We start from the raw sequence: 20,346 nt of genomic DNA on the forward strand, positions 1-20,346 counted from the left end.
GTTGGAACATGTCCAGCTGTTAAACAATTTCTCATATACTCACTCCACTGAAAGCCATCAAAAGCCTCCTGGATTTTACAAATGGTTATCAACACGGAGGTGTTTTTCCTGTGCCGCCGCACCGCGCCGGCTGCATCCCGACGCGCGGCCCCATCCGCACGTCTTTCATTAAAAAAATCTCCTTTAACAGTGGAATATCTGAATAAAATGCTGACGACGACGCCTGGGACCGCTGCGCGACGTCTCGCTCCATGGGAAGTCCTTAAAGCGACAGTATCACCTCAAAATCTCTCATCAGCCGTTAAAATTTTCACCGAAAACCAGCTTAATTATTCGAACCGTGTCCACTTCGATGTGTCTCACAGGTTTAGAAAAAAGTGCTCACAGGCGAATGACGTCACCGACAGGCGTGGAAAAACTCACGCATGCGCACGAGGGTTCAAGCATGTCTGACGTAAAAACATATGAATGAAATCCATATAGTTTTTGAAAAAAATAAAAAGGACCTATACTTTATGGACAGCCCTCGTATGTATGTGTAAAAAAAAGTTTGAAATTTATTGATGAAAATGTTCTTCAATTTAAGCGATACACACTAATCCCATGAAACATTTTTTAGAGTTTGACCAGTGTCAAGTTCATTATGTGATTGAGCCACATGGATAGAATCCCAACAACCCTCGGCAGACTGCTCTGACCCTAAATCTAAGATGAAGGGTCAGAACATCAGGGCAAGTCCAGCAGCACAACCCAAAAGATCATAAATATGACCTCATCTCTGTTGCCAATGAAATACCCATAAAAACCAAACATTTAGCAGAAGATGACACGATGATGTGCACACTGAGCTGTATGTGTGCAGGAAAACCCCTACCATGACATCCTTGGGTCATTCATGTGAAATTAAATAAATCTTTCAAACTGTTTTATAGAACTCTCACCCTCCCTTTCGCCTTTTATTCACGAGCACTCACCATTAATGCCTGCATCAACTGACGGAGCCAACAGTTATAGAGAGATTCTAAGTGCACAGGCCGATCAATACTGATAATGTTGAAAATGTGTGAGGAAAGACGGTGAGTGGAGGTGAAAGAAGGGGAAAAAAACAGAGGCGGAGACATAAATCTGGATGCAGTGAATAGGGGACAGCAGCTGCGGTGGCCTCTGAGTCGTCCCCTTCACCTCTTTGGAAACATCATCGGCACTAATCTGGGCCCTGCGAAAGAAAACGGCCTGGCTTGATTTACGCTCGCTACCCTCTGCTGTGTAACTGAGAAATTTAAAGAAAAAAGGGAAAGAGGATGAGTGGTGAAAGGGTGCGGGTGGTGGGGGCGCAGAGCTCAGAGAGTCACTAATAATAGCAGGAATATAAATGCGGAGAGACAAATTCCTTCAAGGTCAACTTTAGGTGAAGCAAAAAGGTTGTATAAAGGTCATACGGGATGCGGGTCACGCAGGCCTCCGTGAGAGTCAATAACGCCTCCCAGTCTACCGCAGACGTGTGGGGGTCGCCCCCACTCTCACATCAATCCGCTTGGTCTGGACCACGGCAATAAAAGAGATGGAGAGAGAGAGAGAGAGAGAGAGAGACTCACCCAGAGAAAAAGGGTGAGAAAAAAAGAAAATGAACGGGCAGATTGTGAAACAGCTCGCCTTTCAACTACTAACTGCTTTTCATGTAAATGTCTTGGACTGACACTTCTTACACATCCCAGAGCCCTACACCCCCCCCCCCCCCCCCCCAACCGTGTACACACTCCCACTCTCATCTCTTTTTCTCCAATACACTCTGTCAGCAGAAGAATAAAAGAGAGGGGAAGGAGAGCGATGGGGCAGAAGGAGAGAGAGAGAGAGAGAGAGAGAGAAGGGAGTGAAGGAGGTGGGAGAGAAAGTAAAAAAAAAAACAAATGGGAGAAATCAGACTCTCGCCGGGGTTGGCGAAAGGTCACTCCTGACAGACGTGGAGGTTAAACTGCCGAGTTAAAATACTGTTCATTATCCTCTGTAGCCTCTTCCCAAATTCCCTGCTTTTGTGTCACAGTCAGTGCTCAGCATCAATGTTCCCCACCCCAGGATTTATTAGACATTGTTGAGCAGCGAGAAAGAGGGACCTTTTCTATACAACAGTAGCAGTGATCCTATGGCAAGGACAATACTGCTGCCAGCACAATTACAGCACCCGACTTGAGTTATATGGGTAACAGGACTGACATTGGGATGTGGATGTGTGGCTCTTTGTGTGTGCACATACAGTATACCATGATAAATACAGCCAGTAAATCTACATCTCATCTTGACCCGATTGTAAAAAAAACAAAAACAAAACATACTAAAACTAAAGACAAAAAATCATTGCTGCTTATTAAAAGCAATCTTTTTTTTCCCAGCGCAGGAAATTTAATTAGTGCACATGAAGAGAACAAAGCAGCGGAATGAATATCCCTAACATGAATTAAGCTGAATCACATCATTCATTACTCACTAGAGAGCAATGAGATGTGGCACATGGCAACAGAACCCTGCCTGAACCGGACAAATTAAAAACACTAGTAATTAGCGCAATGCAAAATATGTTGCACGTTTATTACCTGATTTATGTGACTTCCTGTTTATAAGGGCAAGGCGAGCTGGTTATTTGTCTTCCACCCAACGCGTTTAAGATTCAGAATGGGTTTAAATGATTTATTAAATGCATAAAGAAATAAATCACCTCACACCTAATTTCCCTAATGATATTAGAAATGACTAAGTGTACAAATTGCGCCAAATATAAGCTACTATTAACCCGAAGCACCTTTCCTTTCAGGAGTTCAAAATGTTCATCCATTTTCATTTGTGCAAAAACAAAAACATAATTAAAGATTTGACTCCTGACATGGAGCCCACAAATAAAACACTCAAATTTCTCTTTGCTGAATAAAAGAGTCGGTCACCCCGGAGTTGTCAGCAATCTGTCAAACTGTGTGAGTCAGAGTCAAGTTTACCCTGACAAAACGAATGGTGTACAAGTACGACTCCACCCCCCGACCTCGCCTCCTGCACCCCCCGGCCCTACAACTCCAAACTTTCTATATATATATATATATATATATATATATATATCGTTTGCCCCTTAACTCCCAGTGGGAGTGAGCGGAATATAAAAAGCACGACTTTAAATAACAAGAGGCTGCCATCAGTTCCCCAGCTAGTCCCCACATTAGCCTCGTCTGTGAGCGAGCGTCTGACACCTACTAAAATGTTTCAGCGCTATGTGCGTATAAGAGCATAAATAATTCAAAATTAATCCCCGCTGAGGGGGACTATGGGAACCATAATTTATCTGAGTGTAGTCCCTAATGCAGTCCCAGGATTGGAGCACCTTTGGTAACAATTGAGCAGAGGTGCTTATTACACATTGCGAAGCGATATCTTAACCTTTGAATACTAATTTCTTCGATCAGAGGGGAGTAGTTGCTCAGCACTGGTGGTTGAGTGTCACTTCATTGTCAGTGTGTAACAATACAGAAGATTGCTGTCTTTGTGTACAGCACTGTGGCATGATGATGATGTCATGGGGAATTTTTGTATTGCAACAAAGTTCACAGAATAATGATATAATAACCACTGTACATGATATATACTTAAGGAGGGTTCAGACCAGATTCTAAAAACAGAAAATTTCCTCCTAATCAGCTCTCAATGCAATTATACAGATGCACTTTTTGCTTCATGTTGTTTCAGCTGCTGGGCAACAAATTGCTACCAATTACAAACAAAAGACTGCAAAAATAAATATATGCTTGCTTTTTGCCACAAACTGTATTACTTTATTATCTACGAGGTGCCACTCTTTTGTCTGGGTGCATTCTGCTCAAGCTGTTGTGGTTCCTGGTTGGGGACATAAATGCCAATTCAAATACAGAAGAGGGCAGTTAGCCTCCAAAAACTAAATCCATGAGTTCCCCCTTGGTGACTGAGGTTTTCAGCAATATTTTTGGCTGAGACAAAGATATATTTTACAAAAAAAAAACTTAATGATGTTTGCATTTCTGGCTGCTGTGTAACCTTTTTAAATTTGTAGTACACAAAGCACTCCCCTCAAAATGTTCAACACTCCCAGCAGTTTGTTTCTTTATGTACGAGGTCTCTTAGATAATAAACCGACCCTTTTATTTTTTTTTTAACTATATGGATTTGAATGCCATGCGATTACACCAATCATGCTTGAACCCTCGTGCGCATGCGTGAGTTTTTTCACGCGTGTCGGTGACGTCATTTCCCTGTGGGCAGGCCTTGAGTGAGATGTGGTCCCGCCCTCTCGGCTGAATTCCTTTGTTTCACACGCTGCTCGAGACGGCGCGCGTTGCTTTATCAAATTTTTTCTGGACCTGTGAGGAATATCCGAGTGGACACTATTCGAGAAATTAAGATGGTTTTCTGTGAAAAGTTTAACGGCTGATGAGAGATTATGGGGTGTTTCTGTCGGTGTAAGGACTTCCCACGGAGCGGGACATCCTGCAGCGCTTCCAGGCGCTGTCGTCGGCCTGTTTCGAGCTGAAAACATCCTAATTTAAGGCTTAATTCACCCAGGACATCGTGAGAGAACAGAGAAGATTCAGAAGAGGCCGGCATGAGGAATTTATGCGGACATTCCACTGTTTAAGGACATTTTTTTAATGAAAGACGTACGCGCAAATTCGCCGAGTCGTTTCCGTGACGACTCGGCAAATCTGTGTGCGCCGCGACAGGAAAAACACCTCCGTGTTGAAAACCATTTGTAGAATTCAGGCGGCTTTTAATGGCTTTCAACAAGTGAGTAACTGAGAAATTGTTTAACAGCTTGGGCATGTTCCAACTTGCCCGTTAAGATTTCCAACGGAGGTGTTTTTCCTGCCGCGACCCCCCGCGGTCAGGTCCAGCCCGACATGTGACTCTGCCCGCACGTTCTTTCATTACAAAATGACCGTTAACAATGGAATGTCCGAATAAACTCCTCATGCCGACTTCTTCTGAAAGTTCTCTGTTCTCTGACAACTTACTGCGTCAACAGAGCCTGAAATGTGGAAGTTTTCTGCGCTGCCGCCTCGAAGCGCAGATCGCCGTCAGGCGCCGTGGACCGTCCTTAAAGCGACACTACCAGACCAAAATCTCTCATCAGCCGTTAAAATTTTTACTGAAACCAGCTGAATTTATTGAATGGTGTCCACTCAGTTGTGCCTTACAGTTTTGAAAAAATTTTTATCAAACAAAGCAACAGTCTCTGAGCCATTCCTAAACAATGAAAAAAATCGACGAGCGGGTGGACGACTCCTCACTCAAAGACTGCCCACAGGCGAATGACGTAACCGACAGGCGTGAAAAAACTTTCGCATGCCCACGAGGGTTCAAGCATGTCTGATGTAATCACACGTGATTCAAATCCATATGGTTTTTGAAAAAAATAATAAGGTCGGATACTTTTCTAATAGACCTCGTATTTACCACAAAATCAGCCACTCTAGCTGATATAACTGAGCCAGGAGCACCTTGGATAACCAATGCCATTCCTGACAGAAGTGGTTATATGACACAGGATACTTAGAAAGGAAATGTTATTGTCATTGTGAACCAATTTTCATTCTTGGTCTTCCAAGTGAATCTGTAGAATAACAAAGTTACAAGTGTTCCTCAAAGGTGTAAAATCTAAATTCTGGCCTATTGTTAAACTTGCCAAATTTTGCAGGTGTTTGGCATGGCCAATTTGGTGGCAGAAAATGATTTGATTTAGCTTCCTGTTCACTGTCAAAAAGTGGGCATTAAACAGTTTTCCATAATCAAATGCTGCCACCTTAAGAATCACAGACTATTGGAGTCATCAACATGAGTTTATACTAACTAAAAAGATGACAAATATGGAAAAAATGAAACCCAGACACCCATGGAGATGTTTTGTTGACATTTAGAAGTAGTTCCTCAAAGCCTTCCCCTGTCCCTGCACAGGGACTTCAGGCTGCCCACACTGCAGTGATGAATGGTAGCCCGAGAAAATTAATCAACCCAACAGGCATGGAAATATTAATGCCAGGTAATTGAGAACACAATTGTGAACACTATCATGTAAAAATGTCCAATTAGACCTACTGACGTGGACAGTGAGACATGAAACATAGCGGATTATAATAGTGTGTAATGTGCAAAGTGCCTATTCCATCCACAAGCCACCGATAATGTGGAAAAAAAAAATTACTTGCCAATGGACAGAGCAGGTTTTTTCTGGGTACCAATTACATAAGTAAGTGATTTCCCAGATGATCAGGACTTTAGGTTAAGGGGAAGAGTTCATTATTAAAACCATTTGCTGAGGTGGTTGGTTACAAGGAAAACCTGTACTGTCTCAGCCCTTCATTGCACATGGTTTGACATCAGTAGTCTAGAAGTTAAAGATGTTGGCTCAAGGCCAGAGGATCGATCCTCAGGTTGTATCCACTTCATAATGGAAAAATCACGAGCAAGGTCCTCATCCCTACATTGCTCCTGGTGTGGAGTTGCATGCCTTGCATGGTAGCACGCGGACACTGATGTGTTGATGCTTATCTGTGCAAAAGGATGAATGTGAGGCATCACTGGAAACTGCTTTGAACACTAGATGGGAAAGCACTGCAGAAATGCAGTCCATTTATTTTTGAGCCACATTTCCTTATATAACACTCAATAAATAATTATATATTTTTTCAGTATGCAAGCCTCAAAAGATAAACAAGCACATACAGGTATGCTCAAAAGTTTACATACCCTGGCAGAATTTTTGCTTTTTTGGCCATTTTTAAGAGAACATGAATAACAACACAAAAACTTTTTTTTTCCACTCATGGTTAGTGGTTGGGTGAAGCCATTTATTGTCAAACAACTGTGTTTCCTCTTTTTAAATCAAAATGACAAGAGAACTACCCAAATGAACCTGAGCAAAAGTTTACATACCCCTGTTCTTAATACTGTGTATTGCTCCTTTAACATCACTGACAGCTTGGAGTCTTTTGTGGTAGTTGTGGACGAGGCTTTCTGATGGTAAAGCTGCCACTGAATATGTTTCAGACTTTATTTACATCAATTACAAAGAAATATAAACAGTATTACACTCTATGGTAAATCTGCATGGAGTAGACAGTTCTCAAAAACTGAGTGACTGTGCAAGAAGGAGAAGAGTGAGGAAAGCCACCAAGACACCCAGACAACCCAGAAGAAGTTATAGGCTTATGTGGCTGTGACTGACGAAATTATGCACATTGCCACCTTTGTATTTTGTATCACCAGTTATCCATCTTCATGATGAAGTGGTATAGAGGAGGATTTTCTTAAAAAGAAGACCTGAGAGTTTAGCTACAATTGCCAGAAGGTACATCTGAGATGTAAGCCTGGATTTGATCTGTTTTGGTGAAAGAAAATCCTTCTCTGCTCTACTTCACTATGAAGCTAAGAGTAGTGATACAAAATGCAAAGCTTGCACTGTGCACAATTTCTCCAATCACAGCCACATAAGCCCATAACTTCTCCTGGGTTGTCTGTGTGTCTTGGTGGCTTTCCTCACTCTTCTCCTTCTTGCACAGTCGCTCAGTTTTTGAGAACTGTCCACTCCATGCAGATTTACCATAGAGGGCCATACTGTTTGTATTTCTTCACCCAACCACTAATCATGAGTGAAAAAAAAGTTTTGTGTTGTCATTCATATTCTCTTAAAAATGGCCAAAAAAGCAAAAATTCTACCAGGGTATGTAAACTTTTGGGCACAATTGTATAAGACAGTCAGTAGCATCAATTTTGTCTTGGATATGTGTACCATCATGTACCATATGTGGAAACACAAGCTGAGACAGTGGCATTTTTTTTCCACGGCATGAGGAAATATCCCGTTTAGAAAGTGGTTGAAAATATACATATCAAAGGAACAACACTGAGACTCCCATTTCACGTGTTTCATATCAATATACGTATGTACCGCCCCCCTCCCATCAAGACCCACCCACGTCAACACCACTCCCTGAGTGAGCCAAGACGAGACTTTTGCAAATTCCCAGGTAAGCAAGCCAGAAACTTACTTATGATGCTCTGCTGCTCATAATCCATACTGTAGTTTCTATCAGGAGATTCTGAAAAATCAACGGAAAGTGAGACACAACATGTCAGAAGAAGTGACAGTGGTGTAAGGCTTCACTTAAGTCTAACATACTGTACAAAACAAAGAGCTTGTGTTTGGATCAGCCTGGAACAAAATGCTCAGGAAACTGCTTCAAATCATGCAATCATATGGAATTTGTGTTACAGCATGTCACAAATATCTGTAGTACAGCAGATAAAAGAAACAATCCTTCAGGTTTGGTAAAAAGTGATGCAAATTATTGGTTGAGCTAATAGGATTAATAAATGGAATACTTTTGCCTGTGTTGAATGCTTGGTCTCCAAAGTAAAGATCAAACAAGGTCAATGTCCATTGGTTTCTATGACATTTGACATATGTTACCCTGTAACATAACTAAGAATGACAGATGGTCCAAACTATTCCTTTTTAAAACCCTGTTAAATCAACTAATAATTTGCATCTTTTTCTTTTTTTTTTTTTTACCAAAATTGGAGCAACTTTAACCTTTGACCCCTGTACAAACTGAAACTGACCTTTGTCACCATTTATGCTGTTTTGACCCCATAACACCTGAACATTCAGTCATAGAGAGTCCAAACTATAACTTTTTTGAAACGTTATGATCAGACAAATAATGTAGTGTGTAGTTTTCAGTTGATTGAAGCATTTTTAATTTTGACCCCTGCGTAATTCTTCAATTGACCCCCCCCCCCCCCCCCACCTGGCTGCCTATTGAAAATTCAAGTGGCTAGTCGTTTTTTTTCAAAAAAATAATATCTAAGGAGTATTTGTGCCGAATTTGATGCTTGCATCACCATTTGCAGGATTTTGCTCTAAATATTCTCTCATCCGCTGCATTACTGTTGCATCCAATGTGGACCAGGAAACCAAATCAATGAAATGTACTATAATTACAGGCTGTGGTTATTTTGTCAAAGTCTGGTCTTTCTTCATCTGTCATTCTGTTGCTAATTTCCGCTTACTCTGTTTTCTTGACTTTCCACCCTGTTTAGCACACCAGTGGATGTGTGTAGGGCAATTCATTCGTCACACAGCTTTACCCATTAGAGGCGGACTTCTAAATGCTTCACCTTTTGATTTTGAGGAGGAGTACAGGATTTGTCAGGGGAAGAGAGAAGGTGCTTTATTGCTCCAAATTTCATCACAATAATGGCTTAAGGGGAAGGTGGCATAATCATTGCCCTATAAATGTCTCTATGTAGATTACATGCTTCTCGCTCGACTAATCCTGGTAATTGATGAACTTCTATGCAGATGATTTTTTTATATTATTTTGTAATTTGTTTATTAATTAAGATAACACTTATTTTGGGACCTCAACCAAGTAAACACGATTATGTGCTCTGCGGGGTGAGTGTTGAGTCTCCTGTCGTTCCCAAAGCAGCGAGCTGGCTGGCTGGCAGGATGCTGCTGCCAGGGAATGTCTAATAGTCATCCACTGAGAAGTTTAATTCATTTGCCATAAAACTAAAAATAAACACAGTCACACTTAATTGGGTTCTGAATATAAGTATTATTGAGATGTTGTGAAAAAAGACCATAAATTCTAACCAAGTAGTCCACATTTCACAGCCTAAAAACAGTGTTGTGCACTTAAGCACAAGCAGAAACAACACATTATTAATGATGTTGCTTTAAATATTTTTTGCTGGATAGCCCATATGGACAAAAAGAATGAGAAATCAATACCCATTAATTTGTTGAGTAAAAAAAGAATCTACACTTCATTAAAGAATGATGTAGCTCTCACGTGTCTTACACATAATTAACAAGGGGTACAAAGAGAGTGCAAAACCTGCACCTTACATTTTTGACACTGATTCATGTTAATTAATTCTTTGTGTCAGTAATACGATAATATATGGTTATGTGTGGCCTTGACATGTGATCAATTCAGTCCAAAACTGAAACACTTTTTCTCTGATTAATTCACAACCCTTCCACCATGTTTAATCCATACTGACTGTAACGGTTTGATTTTAAAAGCTATGACCTTGAGTTTGACTTCATATTACTGTTTAATGCTAAGCACTGAAATACCGTGAGCTAATTCCTCAGAATAACCATTCCAAATATCCCCTGTATCAGCCAGTCCAAAACTTCTTCTGGGCCCACCAGAACATTTAATCACAGTTTTGACCAACACATAAAATTAAGATTAAGATGATGTATTTCCAGCATAATTTCGACCTTGGCTTGTGACCTTGACCTCAACATTTTTTTCCTGAAAAACAAATCAGAAAATTAGTTTTTCCTTGACTCACCCTCACTCACTTCACAGAGGCTAGTCCAAGTCAGGCCAAAAGACTTATACCCCCATCACACATAGCAGGAATCACGCAGAATGGCATCAGAATTAGGAATTGGTGCACGTCCGAAAAGTTTCAGATTTCAGTTCCAAAACATTCTGAGTGTGATGTACATGTTCAAAACTCTCCAGGTGCATTGAGATGGGACACCTATCTGATAGCGATCCATGTGCAATCTGAGGACCATCTGACTGCAATTTACATATTCTGATGGCGGCAAAACAGGATCCGAAATTATTTGAGCACATACGAGGGAACCTTGAGATTGATCTGACATGGCTACATATAATAATGTCAACCCCCCCCCCCCCCCGGAGCACAAAGGAACTGCTGAAATGAAATGTGAAAGTGTGGCACGCTTCATCATGAATTTTTATCATGTACAGTGAATGTGAACAGCAGCTATCACACTGAAAGCCGAAAGCGCGCGCTGCTGCAAATCTGAACAGGCTGTTACATCCACAATAGACCTTACAGTGCAGATATTTGTCCATTCCTTCCCATGGGTGATGTAAATAATGTGAATATTGTCTCGATCTTATCTGTATATAACACGGGCAGCTGCCTCTCCATGGTGTGCAGTAACACGTCATTACACGCGCCAGGCTCGGAGCTGAATGGATATCATGCTGTAATAAATGATCACCTTCTAACTCTGTAGGAGATATGACATGGAACTGTTGTGTCAGGCTGTTACACCATTAATACAGTATATATGAATGTCACCTCCAACCGAAGGCCAGGAGTGTTTCACAGCGCGGACGTGGACGTGAAGCCAAAACTGACAGCCTGTGGTTAAAATCCTCTCACTGAAAATAAAAATTAAATTCCCATGTGATAATCCAACCATGGTGGTGTCCAGAGCTGTGCTGTGCTCCTGAAGTGAGCAAAAAAGAAAAAAGAAATTAAAGTTCGCTGGAAATGCTCCGTCTGATACACAGGAAAGCATGGCCCACTGCCAGCAAACTTTCAGCAAAGCTGTCCAGTGGCACTAAGCGTGGGCGCTCTTAGTGGCTCATATATGCGCGCGCACACACACACACGGCTGAGTGATAATTGCAGCCCCACGCACGTGGGCCATGCACACAGCGCTCTAGTCCGGTGTTTGCCATCCAGAAGTTTGGACATCAGACAGTCCGCAACGCCTTTTATGGCCATCTGACAGCAGTCTGTGTCATCTAAACTGCTGTCTACATGCACTTTGGATGCCATCGTGAAGGTGTGGACGAGGTACTGACATGGCTGACCACGCCTCTTTTCCTCCTGACTCCATCGGATGATAGTAATATTTGCCGTGTCAGGCTGGTTCTGCCACATTCTTGCCATGTGTGATGGGGGCTTTAGAGTTATTTTATTCACACATGGACAGACATGCGGGACTGAAAACAATATTACATATGTGCTACCATACGTGGGTGTGATAATGCTTTTCAGAGAGAAATAAGTTCTCTACAGGGTCTGAGGCCCATTAGTGCCAGTGCTTGTCTCCAGATTCTGTAGTGTGAAGTAGATGAGAGTCCATGACTCAGCCTGAACAAAAAGCCAGTTTGATGCAGGTTACTTCCCCAGCCAAAGCTGGTAACAATTTACAGCTGGGTGTACTGAGAGAATGTAGATTAAAGCTGTTATGACCATTGTTTTTTTTGTTTGTTTGTTTGTTTTAACATTTAAGTCATAAAAATATTTTTGGGACCACTATGATTTTAATATTTAGCATTTAATAAGTGATTCCTAACATTATATTGCCAAGATGATCAAAATCCATGCTGTCTGGGAACAATTTAGAATTTCTCCCCCTGAAGGGGAGAAATTCAAGTGATGAGACGCCATGACCTAAATTTGGTAGTGACCTTATAGATCATGTAGAGATTTCACCCAATCTGCACAAGCATGCTGGGAAGGGCACGGTGACTGCCAGTCGGAGTAGTACAGAAAGGTAGTGTCACACCAGTAAACCAAGATGGCAGGAAATGCTCCAAGACAGCTTATTTCTGCATGAATCTATGCAGAATCTATGGTTCTCATATATTTTGTAAAAACACTTTCTGAACCAGATAACACCTCTGAAGTAAGTTACAAGACATTGCATCAAGCAAGTGGGTCAGTTCACAGGTAATATCATAACCTGACGCATGTGCACATGTGCTTCCGCTTGCAGTTAGTCTGCACAATTGTGATAAATAAATAAATGGTAAATGGACTGCATTTATATAGCACTTTTCCATCTGCATCACATGCTCAAAGCGCTTTACACATCAAATGCCTCACATTCACCCTGATGTGAGGCTGCTACCATGCAAGGTGCCCACTACACACCGGGAGCAACTAGGGGATTAAGGACCTTGCCCAAGAGCCCTTAGTGATTTTCCGGTCAGGCTGGGATTTGAACCGAGGATCCTCTGGTCTGAAGCCCAACGCTTTAACCAGTAGACCATCACCTGCACGGAATTTAGGGATTCCATCATCTACACTCCATAATATAATCAGAAGATTCAGAGAATCTGGAGAACTTTCTACACATAAGCGGCAAGGCCGAAAACCAACAGTGAATGTTCATGACCTTCGATCCCTCAGGCGGCACTGCATTAAAAACCAACATCATTGTGTAAAGGATCTTAACGCGTGGGCTCAGGAACACTTCAGAAAACCATTGACAGTTAACACAGTTCGTCGCTACATCTACAAGTGCAAGTTAAAACTCTACCATGCAAAGCGAAAGCCATACATCAAACAATATCTAGAAACGCCGCCGTCTTCTCTGGGCCTGAGCTCATTTGAAATGGAAAGTGTCCTGTGGTCTGATGAGTCCACATTTCAAATTTTTTTTGGAAATCATGGACGTCGTGTCCTCCAGACAAAAGAGGAAAAAGACCATCCAGATTGTTACCAGCGCAAAGTTCAAATGCCAGCATCTGTGATGGTATGGGGGTTTGTTAGTGCCCATGACATGAGCAACTTACACATCTGTGATGGCACCATCAATGCTGAAAGGTACATCCAGGTTTTGGAGCAACACATGCTGCCATCCAAGCAATGTCTTTTTCAGGGACGTCCCTGCTTATTTCAGCAAGACAATGCCAAGCCACATTCTGCACATGTTCCAACAGCGTGGCTTCATAGTAAAAGAGTGCGGGTACTAGACTGGCCTGCCTGCAGTCCAGACCTGTCACCCACTGAAAATGTGTGGCGCATTATGAAGTGCAAAATACAACAACAGAGATCCCGGACTGTTGAACAACTGAAGTCGTACATCAAGCAAGAATAGGAAAGAATTCCACCTACAAAGCTTCAACAATTAGTGTCCTCAGTTCCCAAATGCTTATTGAGTGTTGTTAGAAGGAAAGGTGATGTAACATAGTGGTAAACATACCACTGTCCCAGCTTTTTTGAAACGTGTTGCAGGCATCCATTTCAAAATGAGCAAATATTTGCATAAAAACAATAATGTTTATCAGTTTGAACATTAAATATCTTGTCTTTGTGGTGTATTCAATTGAATATACTTTAAAGAGGATTTGCAAATCATTGTATTCTGTTTTTATTTACATTTTACACAACGTCCCAACTTCATTGGAATTGGGGTTGTAGAAATGAGCTGTAATTTTGCAACATGCTCCAAAAATAAAACTACATTATAATGCTTGGCTGCAATAGACTAGCATCCTGTCCATGGTGTACTCCGCCTCCAGCCCCATCCCCCTCCCCGACCCTTGATTGGAGTAAACGGGTATAAACAATGAATGAAAGAATTATAATGCTTGTATTTTCAGTAGAAACCAACTTTTGTCAGTTTTGTGAAATTTGAAAGGCCATACAGCTTCAAGTGGGTCCGGTTTCCTCCCACATCCAAAGACATGCAGGTTTGGTGAATTGGAAACTTTATAATTGTCCAGCTCTCCCTTGTAAAAGTGAGCTCGATCTTAATAGGACTAACCTGGTTAAATAAAGGTTCATTTTAAAAGTACCTTGTCCAAAGACACAGGCAGGCAGCATAAGCAGGATTCAAACCCAGGTCTATATATTGGCAGGCCAGCTCCTTGTTGACTCAGGTACCCGCTCTAGTGCTTTTCAGAGAGATACTGTTTCCTCAAACAGGTGCAGAACAAAAGACTTTTCCAAAATTCTAAAGATGGAATAATATTAGTGAAAAGGTTCAACATTTGCCTTGAGCATCTATAGTTCCTGAACTTGCATGACTGACATTGCATTTTGCACAATTGTATTCAAAACAAACCATAATTCACAATCAATGTTGCAGACCTCATTGTGTTTTATGGCACACACTTCTATTCATATAACAGAGTCTTTTCTGTTTTACAGTTTTTTTGTTGCACCTCTACTGTAAATAAACATGTTAATACACAGCTTCTGCATATTTATTTTTGTGTTGTTTTTTTTTTTTTACCATGGTGACAAATTGTAATACACTTCTGAAATGTCATTTAAGAGGTGAGTGAAAAAGGTTTTCTCTCAAGAAGGCATTCGATTGTGAGTTACAGTCCGGAGATCAAACAATTGCGTATCATTCAAGTTTATGACACAGAGAGTCATCGAGGCAGGACGGGGGGAGGGATAGGATGAGAAACCAGAAAGATTTCCATAAAAAAGTGGAATAAATAAGTGCCTGAGATACAACAATTTGGATTTACATACATTATCCTGTTCTATCTCTTTAGGATATTTCACTGTGCAGATATGTGGGGGAGCTGAGAGATAAACTAAACATGACCTATGCTCTGCAGGCTCAGCCAGAAAGAGCAGACGTCTGTAAGAATACTCAAGGAGCAGAGGAAAGGTTGAGGGGATAAGGACAAAAAGACGGGGGGAGGAAGGAAGAAAAAAGAAGAGACACTGAAAGGCAGCCACGAACTGATTGATGCTCTGCTGTATTTGAAGATCAGTGGCAGCCTTGTGGTGGCAAGCACAGAGGTCAGAGGGTGCATGTGTCCGTGTCTGCTTATAAGGGCATGTGGGATTCTTTGTCGGTTTGTCTGTGTGCAGGAACGTGTACCCAGAGGTGCTACCTCTTTCTCTACTGTAGGAGAAGATGATCCTCAATCACTGGGCGGTCGGGGCGAATCAGATGTGAGCAGAGAATAACATGCTCGATTTGGCCTGGAAGTGGAGCTGGAGGAGAGAGCACCATGATGTATCGAGCCGTTTGCCAGCCCGATAGGCCAGACGGTGCTGGCCCTCTCTCTGCCCGTCAGCAAATAGACATTTTTCACACAGCAGGAGTGGTAGGATTCGTGAGTACGGTGGCATGTGCACGATTGTGCGGAGCACTGAACAGGTTTGTGTGTTAAGGGCATTTTAGTGTGTATACTGTATGTTAAACATTTAGCACGATGATATAAAATCCTTCTTTATATGTGTCTGTATGTTACTGGAGGTCTGATCAAACCACAGTTTAGAGTAACAATAATTGTTACTAAAGCCACTTTTGCTTGTTAAAGGTAAGAGCCCAAAAAATCTTATTGATGATGCATTAAAAAATTGTCTGAGAGTGATACTTCAAGTGAAAAAGGAGTTGCTGTTCGCCACACCTACTTTCCTGTTAGAGCTGGACTGCTCAAGCTGGGGCCACGGGCAGGATTTGTCCAGCACTTCCATGGTTTTGGCCTCCATGGTAACTGATGAGCTGTCATTGAATTACATGAGCATTACATAAAGAATTACATAACTTGAAAAGCCCAAGGAGATACCTGCATTTCTCTTGGCTGTGACAGATAGATGGCTATTTGAGAGGTAAAATGTAAATGGACTGCATTTATATTGCGCTTTTCCGTCTGCATCAGAAGCTCAAAGCGCTTTACAATGATGGCTCACGTTTACACAGACACACTCACACACTGATGTCAGGGTGCTGCCATGAAAGGTGCTCACTACCCACCAGGAGCAACTTGGGGTTTAAGGACCTAGCCCAAGGGCTCGTAGTGATTTTCCGGTCTGGCTGGGGTTTGAACAGAGGATCCTCTGGTCCAAAGCCCAACGCTTATCCACTAGACCATCACATCCCGGAAACTGTCTGCACGGTTGCCATCAAGGACCCAAGATGTTTTCCATTGTGTGGTTTTATTACTTTGAAATGCTCTTTCAGATATAGAATGTAATTTGACATAAAATATATTTAATAGTTGTATTCATGTCATTGACACATCAACATATTTTGGGCACCTCTGCTTTACAGAATGGGCTTCCCTCCGTCTCTCCATACGTGGACTGTCGGTATGTTGCACACAGGTCACAGATGAGCTGAATGTGTCTCTGTAGAAGATATAGTTTATGTTTATATATGACATGTATTGCAAAACTCCAAAACGACCCATTCCCTACTTATATTTTTTGCTAAAAGCAACTTTGTTTCTACATGCACAGGCATGTAATTTTGGAAGTTACATGATTTTTTTTTTTTTTTTTAAGAAACACTGAGCATAGTTATCAGTAAAAGTTTGATTTAAAACTAATTTTGTAGATTAACATCCATTTGAATATACTGTTTATAGGTCTGTGGGTTCAACATTACAGCCACCTGCTGCACCATTGTGCTGAATAAAGAATCATGTTGAAGTATTTTAGCGGGTTTGTTAACATTAGTGAGATAAAGGAGGAAAAAAATTCAGCCAATCAAAGGTGAAGGAGTGAAATGGAGACTCACAGTGTAGATAAACCACAAACATTATCCTTGACATGTAGCTGAGGGAAAACTAGTCCAGTGTGTGTCATCAAGTCTGTTTGTCTGCGCACTGTGTAGTATCGTATCTAATAAGATAGGAAGGGTTGTTTCCAGACCACATTATTCTACAGCAGGAACGTTCACGCATCTGTAGTCTGTTTGGATATTACAAAACGGCAGTGGTGGGCAAAGTTAATTTATATAATCACTAGTCTGCCAACTGAAAAGTTAATAGTGACAACACTAAACAATAAACCACTAAAACATTAAGATGTAATTTTTTACTTTTTTAGTTTTGGCTTGGTTTTTAGCTCTTAAATTGTGGGAAACAGACCTAAAGAGCTGAAATTGTATTATATTGTCTTGTAAATGTGGAGATTCCCAAAAAGTATGCCAAGATCAAAGGATGAGCAAAATGTATATAAATAATAAAAAAGGACAAAGGAAGTTAGACTAGTTTCCATTCAAAATACCATTTAAGTACAGAAATACTAAATGAAGAAACATTAACAAATAAAACTATGTGGAAAATCATCACAATCTAATTAATGCATTTACTCTTAGTTGACCTCCTGTTCTTTGAGGTGATGCTTGTTGCCTTTACATCTGTGTATTAAAAGCCAACTTCATGTAACTTCGATCATGGAGAAACTGGAGAGAGCTGACATTTTCTGTTTTTTCTTGTGTGTATTTTGGGTCAAGGATGAACACCACAAAAGCGGAACAATGATAGGACTAATATTTTTTGGAGGAATTAGGGATATTCAGTAACAACAGTGAACAGTGGACGTTGATATCACCATTACTCAGTCCCTGGTAACCAGACAAGCTCTGAACAAAGGGCACCTTCACACATAACACAAATGAAGCCGACTAGCGCACAACGGAGGGACTGCATGGCGAAAAATCAAACGCCTCATACATGTGTCACTACAGTTATTCGCGCACACCAGCGGATGAAAGACAGAGTGTGCCCTGTGAGAGCCCATTCGATCCCTCTCACGGCAGGTGTCGGCCAAATTCCAGGTGATGTGAAATTTGTCTAAGTCCCCCCACGAGTGTGGCATTGCAAAAAGGCAACACACATGTGCCCCCCCCCCCCCCATCTACAACACAGCGTGCCGTGGTGTTGGTGGGGGATGAGGGGAGCGCACTTGCATGAACTGCTGATTTGATTTGGATGTAAAGATGGAGTGGCCAGTCACGTCAGAGCGCACACAGCACAGCGAGCTGCCTCCCAGAGACTCACTCACAGCTACAAATGATGGCTCAGTGCACACGACGTGTCATATTAAAAACACAGAGACCATAGCCAGGGCAGGTATATTAAAAAATACTGATAGGGGAACCACAGATCTCAACAGCTGCTGCTGTTGAGATCTGTGGTTCTGGATGTCCCAGTTGGGAGACACGTACCGTGTTTTGACGGACATGACCTAACACCTGTCCACTGTGATGCGCGTGTGTCTGCTTGCTGTCCTCACATGGACATACATAAAAACATATATCGCTGTTGCAATCGGTTGCAGTGAGCTAGTGCACGGTGTGCAGATTGACAGGCTGCCCCAGGTGAAACAGCGCGTCAGATCATAACACGCAGCGGGCAATTGAATGTCACGTCACCCGCATGAGCTCTGTTCCACATGACGCGGTGTCTGTCCTGCACCCCCCAGACCCCTTGCAAATTTTCCTCTGATTTCACAATTTTCATTTCACAGCCCTGCTCCACAGCAGAGGCACAATGTGGTGCAGCTTGTTCCAGCTGTTTTTTTTGTTTTACTTTACTCCACAACAGCGGCAATTATGGCGCTTTTCTCTATTTTTAAAAAGTATGTTTATCTCCATGTTGATTTTAGGCATTTTATGCTCTAGTTACAGGACAGTGATGATAGCATAGTGGTAAAGTTTCTATCTGTTAATCAAAGCGTTTGTAAATTGCAGGTAGGTTCGAATCCCATGAGTGGCATGTGATTTTTTTTTCCCCACAGCAGCTGCGCGATGTCATTCCACACATTACAGCTGCTTGTACTGTGTTCCCGCTGCGATGGTTTCATGCACATTCATGCGCTTGCACGAAACCATCGCAGTGGGATCATTCATGCCTGGCCGACCGTGTGTCCCTCCCAACGTCAGCTCAATGTTTTCATGGTTCACTCACTCGGGCTGTTTTGCCGTGATTCACCCTGATTCCTACTTATTCATGTTATGTTTGATGGGGCCCAAAGCAAATATCTCAACCTTACCAGTTGTAAAACATGACATCAACTAAAAGCGGCAAATAATAAATACAATTATTCACAAAACTTTGTAATTTCAATTTCCTGCACTTTCAGTTAAAATCATTACGGAAGCTTTGTATAATTTATTACCACCCTTGAAAAATGTCAGCTACCTATTTCATAAACACTACCCAATCTAGAGCCCGTGGATCCCCATGGGCAACACATTAGTTATGTTTTAATTATGCTTGCTGGATTAGCATATAAACTCCATTAGGTACACACCTACATTATTTTAGGATTTAGAAACCTTTTTGACCATTACATTTTATTGAATGAATAAATAAATAATGACTTAAAGTTGGTGGAATTCATTTAGTGGAAGCTAAATGAAACAGTTTTCAGTTAGGTGAAAAGTTAATCTCCTCAGGAAAAAGTTAGCTTTTTAGTTAGTTTTCAACACAGATACATATTAGGCTGTGGACGACGCCACTGAATTTTGGAGGTGATCCGGATCCCTATTCTGGATTAAGATTCACTTTATATAGGCTTTGAAGGATTACGTCAAAACTACTTCACGGTTTCTCACCAAATTTTCACCACAGATAGATCTTATGCCATGGAAGACTCCATTAAGGTTTGGAGGTGGTATGGATCCAAATCCAGATTCTGGATCAAGATTTTACTTTATATAAGCTTTGAAGGATTACAAAACTACTTCAGGGATTCTCACCAAATTTTCACCACAGACATATATTGGGGCATGGAAGACTCCACTGAATTTTGGAAGTGATCTGGATCCAGATTCTGGATCAAGATTTCACTTTATATAGGCTTTGAAGGATTACTTCAAAACTACTTCAGAGATTCTCACCAAATTTTGCACCACAGGTACATATTGGGGCATGGAACACTCCACTGAATGGAGGTGATCAGGATCCGGCTTGGCGGACGTCAGAAATCTCTGATTGCTCTTGTTTTAACCATGCAATCTTCTTAAATAAATAATAAATTAAATAATATCAA

At 41.5% G+C, this 20,346-nt stretch overlaps 1 long non-coding RNA gene across 1 annotated transcript in view; it reads right to left on the bottom strand.

Annotated features, from left to right (window-relative positions):
• LOC117510372 overlaps positions 1-20,346 on the bottom strand; it is a 548,589-nt gene that overhangs the window by 391,335 nt on the left and 136,908 nt on the right. The gene's annotated exons all lie outside the window — the stretch shown is intronic.

The sequence above is a fragment of the Thalassophryne amazonica genome, chromosome 5 (genome assembly GCF_902500255.1).
Source record: "Thalassophryne amazonica chromosome 5, fThaAma1.1, whole genome shotgun sequence".
Taxonomy (NCBI): Eukaryota; Metazoa; Chordata; class Actinopteri; order Batrachoidiformes; family Batrachoididae; genus Thalassophryne; species Thalassophryne amazonica.